This window comes from Orcinus orca, chromosome 7, assembly GCF_937001465.1.
Source record: "Orcinus orca chromosome 7, mOrcOrc1.1, whole genome shotgun sequence".
NCBI lineage: Eukaryota > Metazoa > Chordata > Mammalia > Artiodactyla > Delphinidae > Orcinus > Orcinus orca.
Genome location: NC_064565.1, coordinates 110,892,792 through 110,900,505, shown reverse-complemented (window position 1 = coordinate 110,900,505; position 7,714 = coordinate 110,892,792).

Below are 7,714 nucleotides of genomic sequence, written 5' to 3'. Positions count from 1 at the left end.
TTATGTTTTGTGACATGTCTGATCAAATCTTTTGCCCATTTAAAAAATTGAGTTGCTTATCTTTTTTTTTTTATTATATGTACAATTTCTTTACATATCCCGGGCACAAGTCCTTTGTCACTGATGTGTTTTGCAGATATCTGTCCCAGTCTGTGGTCCACCTTTTCATTTCCTTCATGCTGTTTTTTGAAAAGCAGAAGTTTTTATTTTTGATGTAGTTCAATTATAAATTTTTCTTTTATGACTTTATGCTCTGTGTCTTATGTAAGTAATCCTTGCCTACCCCCACATCATGAAGATTTTCGCCTGTGTTTCTTTGTAGATGTTTTTATAGATTAGCTTTTACATTTAGGTCTAGAATTTTATGATTGGGTTAACTTGCAAATGGAGTGAAGTACGAGCTAACTTTTATTTATTTACTTTAATAAATGGGTATACATTACCAATATAGTACCAACTGTTGGAAAGAAAATTCTTTTGAATAGCCGTGATATCTTTGCCAAAAATCAGTTGACCGTGTGTGAACAAGTTTCTTTCTGGATTCTATTCTGTTCCACTGTTTTATATGTCCACCCATACAACCAATACCACATTATCTTTTATTTTTTATTTTACTTTATTTTATTTTTTATTAACATCTTTATTGGAGTATAATTGCTTTATAATGGTGTGTTAGTTTCTGCTTTATAACAAAGTGAATTGGCTATACGTATACATATATCCCCATATCTGCCTCCTCTTGCGTCTCCCTCCCACCCTCCCTATCCCACCCCTCTAGGTGGCCACAAAGCACGAAGCTGATCTCCCTGTGCTATGCAGCTGCTTCCGACTACCTATCTGTCTTACACTTGATAGTGTACATATGTCCATGCTACTCTCTCGCTTATCCCAGCTTATCCTTCCCCCTCCCCGTATCCTCAGTCCATTCTCTACATCTATGTCTTTATTCCTGTCCTGCCCCTAGGTTCACCAGGACCATTTTTATTTTAGATTCCATATATATGTGTTAGCATACGGTATTTGTTTTCCTCTTTCTGACTTACTTCACTCTGTATGACAGACTCTAGGTCCATCCATTTCACTACAAATAACTCAATTTCATTTCCATTTATGGCTCAGTAATATTCCATTGTATATATGTGCCACATCTTCTTTATCCATTCATCTGTCGATGGACACTTAGGTTGCTTCCATGTCCTGACTATTGTAAATAGTGCTGCAGTGAACATTGTGGTACATGACCCTCTTTGAATTATGGTTTTCAGAGGGTATATGCACAGTAGTGGGATTGCTGGTCATATAGTAGTTCTATTTTTAGTATTTTAAGGAACCTCCATACTGTTCTCCATAGTGGCTGTATTAATTTACATTCCCAACAGTGCAAGAGGGTTCCCTTTTCTCCATACCCTCTCCAGCATTTATTGTTTGTAGAGTTTTTGATGATGGTCATTCTGACTGGTGTGAGGTGATACCTCATTGTAGTTTTGATTTGCATTTCTCTAATGATTAGTGACGTTGAACATCCTTTCATGTGTTTGTTGGCAATCTGTATATCTTCTTTGGAGAAATGTCTGTTTAGGTCTTCTGTCCAATTTTGGATTGGGTTGTTTGTTTTTTTGATGTTGAGCTGCATGAGCTCCTTGTATATTTTGGAGATTAATCCTTTGTCAGTTACTTCATTTGCAAATATTTTCTCCCTTTCTGAGGGCTGTCTTTTCGTCTTGTTTATGGTTTCCTTTGCTGTGCAAAAGCTTTTAAGTTTCATTAGGTTCCATTTGTTTATTTTTGTTTTTATTTCCATTTCTCTAGGAAGGGGTCAAAAAGGATCTTGCTGTGTTTTATGTCATAGAGTGTTCTGCCTATGTTTTCCTCAAAGAGTTTTATAGTGTCTGTCCTTATATTTAGGTCTTTAATCCATTCTGAGTTTATTTTTGTGCATGGTGCCAGGGACTGTTCTAATTTCATTCTTTCACAGGTAGCTGTCCAGTTTCCCCAAGCAGCACTTATTGAAGAGGCTGTCTTTTCTCCATTGTATATTTTTGACTCCTTTTTCAAAGATAAGGTGACCATAGATGCGTGGGTTTATCTCTGAGCTTTCTATCCTGTTCCATTGACCTATCTTTCTGTTTTTGTGTCAGTACCATACTGTCTTGATTACTGTAGCTTTGCAGTATAGTCTGAATTCAGGGAGCCTGATTCCTCCAGCTCCGTTTTTCTTTCTCAAGATTGCTTTGGCTATTCGGGGTCTTTTGTGTTTCCATACAAATTGTGAATTTTTTTATTCTAGTTCTGTGAAAAATGCCACTGGTAGTTTGATAGGGATTGCATTGAATCTGTAGATTGCTTTGGGTAGTATAGTCATTTTCACAATGTTGATTCTTCCAATCTAAGAACATAGTATATCTCTCCATCTGTTTGTATCATCTTTTATTTCTTTCTTCAGTGTCTTATAGTGTTCTGCATACAGGTCTTTTGTCTCCTTAGGTAGGTTTATTCCTAGGTATTTTATTCTGTTTGTTGCAATAGTAAATGGGAGTGTTTCCTTAATTTCTCTTTCAGATTTTACATCATTAGTGTATAGAAATGCAAGAGATTTCTGTGCATTTATTTGTATCCTGCTACTTTACCACATTCATTGATTAGCTCTGGTAGTTTTCTGGTAGCATCTTTAGGATTCTCTATGTAGAGTATCATGTCATCTGCAAACAGTGACAGTTTTACTTCTTGTTTTCTATTTGGATTCCTTTTATTTCTTTTTCTTCTCGACTGCTGTACCTAAAACTTCCAAATCTATGTTGAATAATAATGGTGAGAGTGGGTAACGTTGTCTGTTCCTGATCTTAGTGGAAATGCATTCAGTTTTTCACCATTGAGAACGATGTTGGCTGTGGGTTTGTCATATATGGCCTTTATTATGTTGAGGTAGTTTCCCTATATGCCTACTTTCTGGAGAATTTTTATCATAAATGGGTGTTGAATTTTGTTGAAAGCTTTCTCTGCATCTATTGATATTATATGATTTTTATCCTTCAGTTCGCTAATATGGTATATCACGTTGATTGATTTGAATATATTGAAGAATCCTTGCATTCCTGGAATAAACCCCACTTGATCATGGTGTATGATCCTTTTAATGTGCTGTTGGATTCTGTTTACTAGTATTTTGTTGAGGATTTTTGCATCTATGTTCATCAGTGATATTGGCCTGTAGTTTTCTTTCTTTGTGACATCCTTGTCTGGTTTTGGTATCAGGGTGATGGTGGCCTTGTAGAATGAGTTTGGGAGTGTTCCTTTCTCTGCTATATTTTGGAAGAGTTTGAGAAGGATAGGTGTTAGCTCTTCTCTAAATGTTTGACAGAATTTGCCTGTGAAGCCGTCTGGTCCTGGGCTTCTGTTTGTTGGAAGAAATTTAATCCCAGTCTCAATTTCAGTGCTTGTGATTGGTCTGTTTATATTTTTTATTTCTTCCTGGTTTAGGCTCAGAGGGTTGTGATTTTCTAAGAATTTGCCCATTTCTTCCAGGTTCTCCATTTTATTGCCATATAGTTGCTTGTAGTAATCTCTCATGGTCCTTTATATTTCTGCAGTGTCAGTTGTTACTTCTCCTTTTTAATTTCTAATTCTGTTGATTTGAGTTTTCTCCCATTTTTTCTTGATGAGTCTGGCTAATGGTTTATCAATTTTATTTATCTCTTCAAAGAACCAGCTTTTAGTTTCATTGAGCTTTGCTATTGTTTCCTTCATTTCTGTTTCATTTGTTTCTGATCTGATCTTTATGATTTCTCTCCTTCTGCTAACTTTGGGGGTTTTTGTTCTTCTTTCTCTAATTTCTTTAGGTGTAAGTTTAGATTGTTTATTTGAGTTTTTTTTGTTTCTTGAGGTAGGATTGTATTGCTACAAACTTCCCTCTTAGAACTGCTTTTGCTGCAACCCAAAGATTTTGGTTTGTCGTGTTTTCCTTGTCATTTGTTTCTAGGTATTTTCTGATTTCCTCTTTGATTTTTTTCAGTGATCTCTTGGTTATTTAGTAGCGTATTGTGTAGCCTTCACGTGTTTGTATTTTTTACAAATTGTTTTCCTGTAATTGATATCTAGTCTCATAGTGTTGTGGTCAGAAAATATACTTGATACAATTTCAGTTTTCTTAAATTTACCGAAGCTTGATTTGTGACCCAAGGTATGATCTATCCTGGAGAATGTTCCATGAGCACTTGAGAAGAAAGTGTATTCTGTTGTTTTTGGATGGAATGTCCCATAAATTTCAATTAATTCCATCTTATCTAATGTGTTATTTAAAGCTTGTGTCTCCTTATTTATTTTCATTTTGGATGATCTGTCCGTTGGTGAAAGTGGGATGTTAAAGTCCCCTAGTATTATTGTGTTACTGTTGATTTCCCCTTTTATGGCTGTTAGCCTTTGCCTTATGTATTGAGGTGCTCCTATGTTGGGTCCATTAATATTTACAATTGTTATATCTTTTTCTTGGATTGACCCCTTGATCATTATGTAGTGTCCTTCTTTGTCTCTTGTAATAGTCTTTACTTTGAAGTCTATTTTGTGTGATAGGAGAATTGCTCTTCCGGCTCTCTTTTGATTTCCATTTGCATGGAATGTCTTTTTCCGTCCCCTCACTTTCAGGCTGTATGTGTCCCTAGGTCTGAAGTGGGTCTCTTGTAGACAGCATATATATGGGTCTTGTTTTTGTATCCATTCACTGAGCCTGTGTCTTTTGGTTGGAGCATTTAATCCATTCATGTTAAAGGTAATTATCGATATGTATGTTCCTATTGCCATTTTCTTAATTGTTTTGGGTTTGTTTTTGTAGGTCTTTTCCTTCTCTTTCGTTTCTTGCCTAGAGAAGTTCCTTAAGCTCTGGATGCACAGGCTCAGCGGCAATGGCTCATGGGCCCAGCCGCTCTGCTGCGTGTGGGATCTTCCCGGACCGGGGCTTGAACCCATGTCCCCTGCATTGGCAGGTGGACTCTCAACCACTGTGCCACCAGGAAAGCCCAATCTGTGTTTTAACAAGCATTCCTGGTGATTCTAATGAACACTAGGTTAGAGAGACACTGCTTTAGAAAGGAGTTTATCAATTTTATTAATCTTAAACTTTTTTTTTGTTTAATTGAATTTCTCTATCTTTGGTCCATTTTCTATTTTATTGGTTTCTGCTCTAATCCTTCCTTCTTTCCTTCCTTCCTTCCTTCTTTCTTTCTTTCTTTCTTTCTTTCTTTCTTTCTTTCTTTCTTTCTTTCTTTCTTTCTTTCTTTCTTTCTTTCTTTCTTTCTACTTGTGTTTAACCTGCTCTTCTTTTTCTATCTTCTTAAAGAGATGTAAGCTGATTGATTTTAGACCTCGGTTCCTTTCCAATGTAAGCACTTCAGGGTATAAATTTTGTTCTAAGCACTGCTTTAACTACATTTAATTCAAAATATTTTATAACTTTAAGTCTTATTTCTTCTTCTTCCCTGGTACTTTTAAATTTTCATATACTTTGAGGTTAGTTTTCCAGAAAGTTTTCTGTTATAGACTTCTAATTTAAGTCCTTTGTGGTCAGATAATATAATCTTTATGATTTCAGTTCTTTTAAATTTGTTCAGAAATTTTTAATAGTGCAGAATATGGTCTATATTGAAGAATTTTCCTTAGGCAGTTGAAAATAATATATATTCTGCTATTATTGGATGGAGTGTTCTGTAAATGTCAGTTAGGTCAACTGGCCTGGTAAGAGTGTGCTTACTGATTTCTGGTTACAGTTCTTGCAGTTTCAGTATTGAAATCTCCAACTGTAATTGTGGATTTCTCTACTCCCTTTACATTAGTCTTTGCTTCATTTATATTAAATCTCTTTAATTAGATGTATAAACTGCTAGGATTGTTTTGCCTGTTTGACAAATTGATTCTGTTATCATTGTGAAACCATTCTTACTCGTGATAACATTCTTTATTCTATAGCTTACTTTGTTCACTATTGATATTGTCACCAATTTATTGGTGTTTTCATTATATATCTATTTCCACTCTTTTCCTTTTACTTAGCTATGTAATTATAGTTTAGGTGACTTCCTAGAGAGTATATATTTGGGTCTTGCTTTTTTATTCATTATGACAATCTACCACTTAATTGTAGTACTTCAGTCATTTGTATCCAATGTAATTATCGATAAAGTTGTGTTGATATTTACCATTTTATTATTTGTTTTATACTTGTTTAATTTGTCCTTTTTTTGGCTTTTGCCTGCCTCATTTTTAAATTATTTTTCATATTCCCTTTAGTCTTCTCCATAGGCTTATACTATTTTATTTTATTTTAAGGTTTGCCATATGTCTCTTAAAAAATCATAGTTTAGGGCTTCCCTGGTGGTGCAGTGGTTGAGAGTCTGCCTGCCGATGCAGGGGACACGGGTTCGTGCCCTGGTCCGGGAGGATCCCACATGCTGTGGAACAGCTGGGCCCGTGGGCCATGGCTGCTGAGCCTGCGCGTCCGGAGCCTGTGCTCCGCAATGGGAGAGGCCACAACAGTGAGAGGCCTGCGTACCGCTAAAAAAAAAAAAAAAAAAAAATCATAGTTTACCTTCAGATATGTTATATCACTTCATTTCATAAGAAAGACTTACAACAGTGTATATCTGATTTCCCCCTTGATGCTTGGTGGTGTTATAAATTTTACTTCTACATTTGTTTAAGCCTATAGAATACATATATTTTTTGGTTTCAACAGTGAATTATCTTTTAAATAACTTAAAAATGAGAAACTCCATTTATATTTATCCATATATTTCCCATTTCTGGCGCTCCTTATTCCTTTCCAAATTTCTATTGGTTTCAAAGAGATGGTTTTAACATTAGTCTTTGGGAAGAACTGGTAGGAAACTAGGTGAAAGAGATTTGGAGTAACCAGCTCCTAGAAGCCCCTTAGTGCCATCTTAGACTTTAGATTACCTGAAAGCAATGTGGGTTACATGATCAAATTTGGATTATAGGAAGATCACTCTGGCATCAGTGGGAAAGTTTATTTGAGGAGCTTGGATGCACTCAGCTGTCTGTTGAAATAAATCAGGTGAAATTGCAATACATCAGAGAGAGTGATGCAGACCTGGAGTGATGTCACCTCTGTGGATATGCAGAAGAAAGGACTGATTCAAGAAAATTTCAGGAGCTAAAATGAACAGCACCAGGTGGTTGATGGTGTTTGGGGGAGAAGGACATGGAGAAGTGTGGACAACATCCAAAGTTTTAGCTTGGGTGGCCGAACATGGTCATTGCACCAGCTGACATGGAGGGCTCAGAAGAGCTGGTCTGAGCAGCAGGGTAGTGAGTACAGCATTGAACGCTTTGTGTTGGGACTGCCTATGGGAGACCCAAATGGAGATAGATGGATCTGCAGCTCGGAGGAAAGGTCCGAGTTGGGTCTTTAAACTACAATATAACATCTGTGAGCATAGGTCTGATTAGACTGTTTACCCGAGGCGGAGTTTGTCAAAGTGTGTGGTCATGAACCACCTGCATCAGATTCACCTGCAGTGCTGAATAAAGTTAGCTGACTCCCCGGGCTGAGAGTAGTACCAAGAACCTGCACTAACAAGCCCCACAGTTGATTCCTAAGTTTTATTAAAAAACCTGATTTAAAGGGTAAGAAGGAGTTGGATATATAAGCCTTTCCACCTTATATTTTTTCTCCCACATACAAAAGGTGTGTGAAATCTTGAGAATT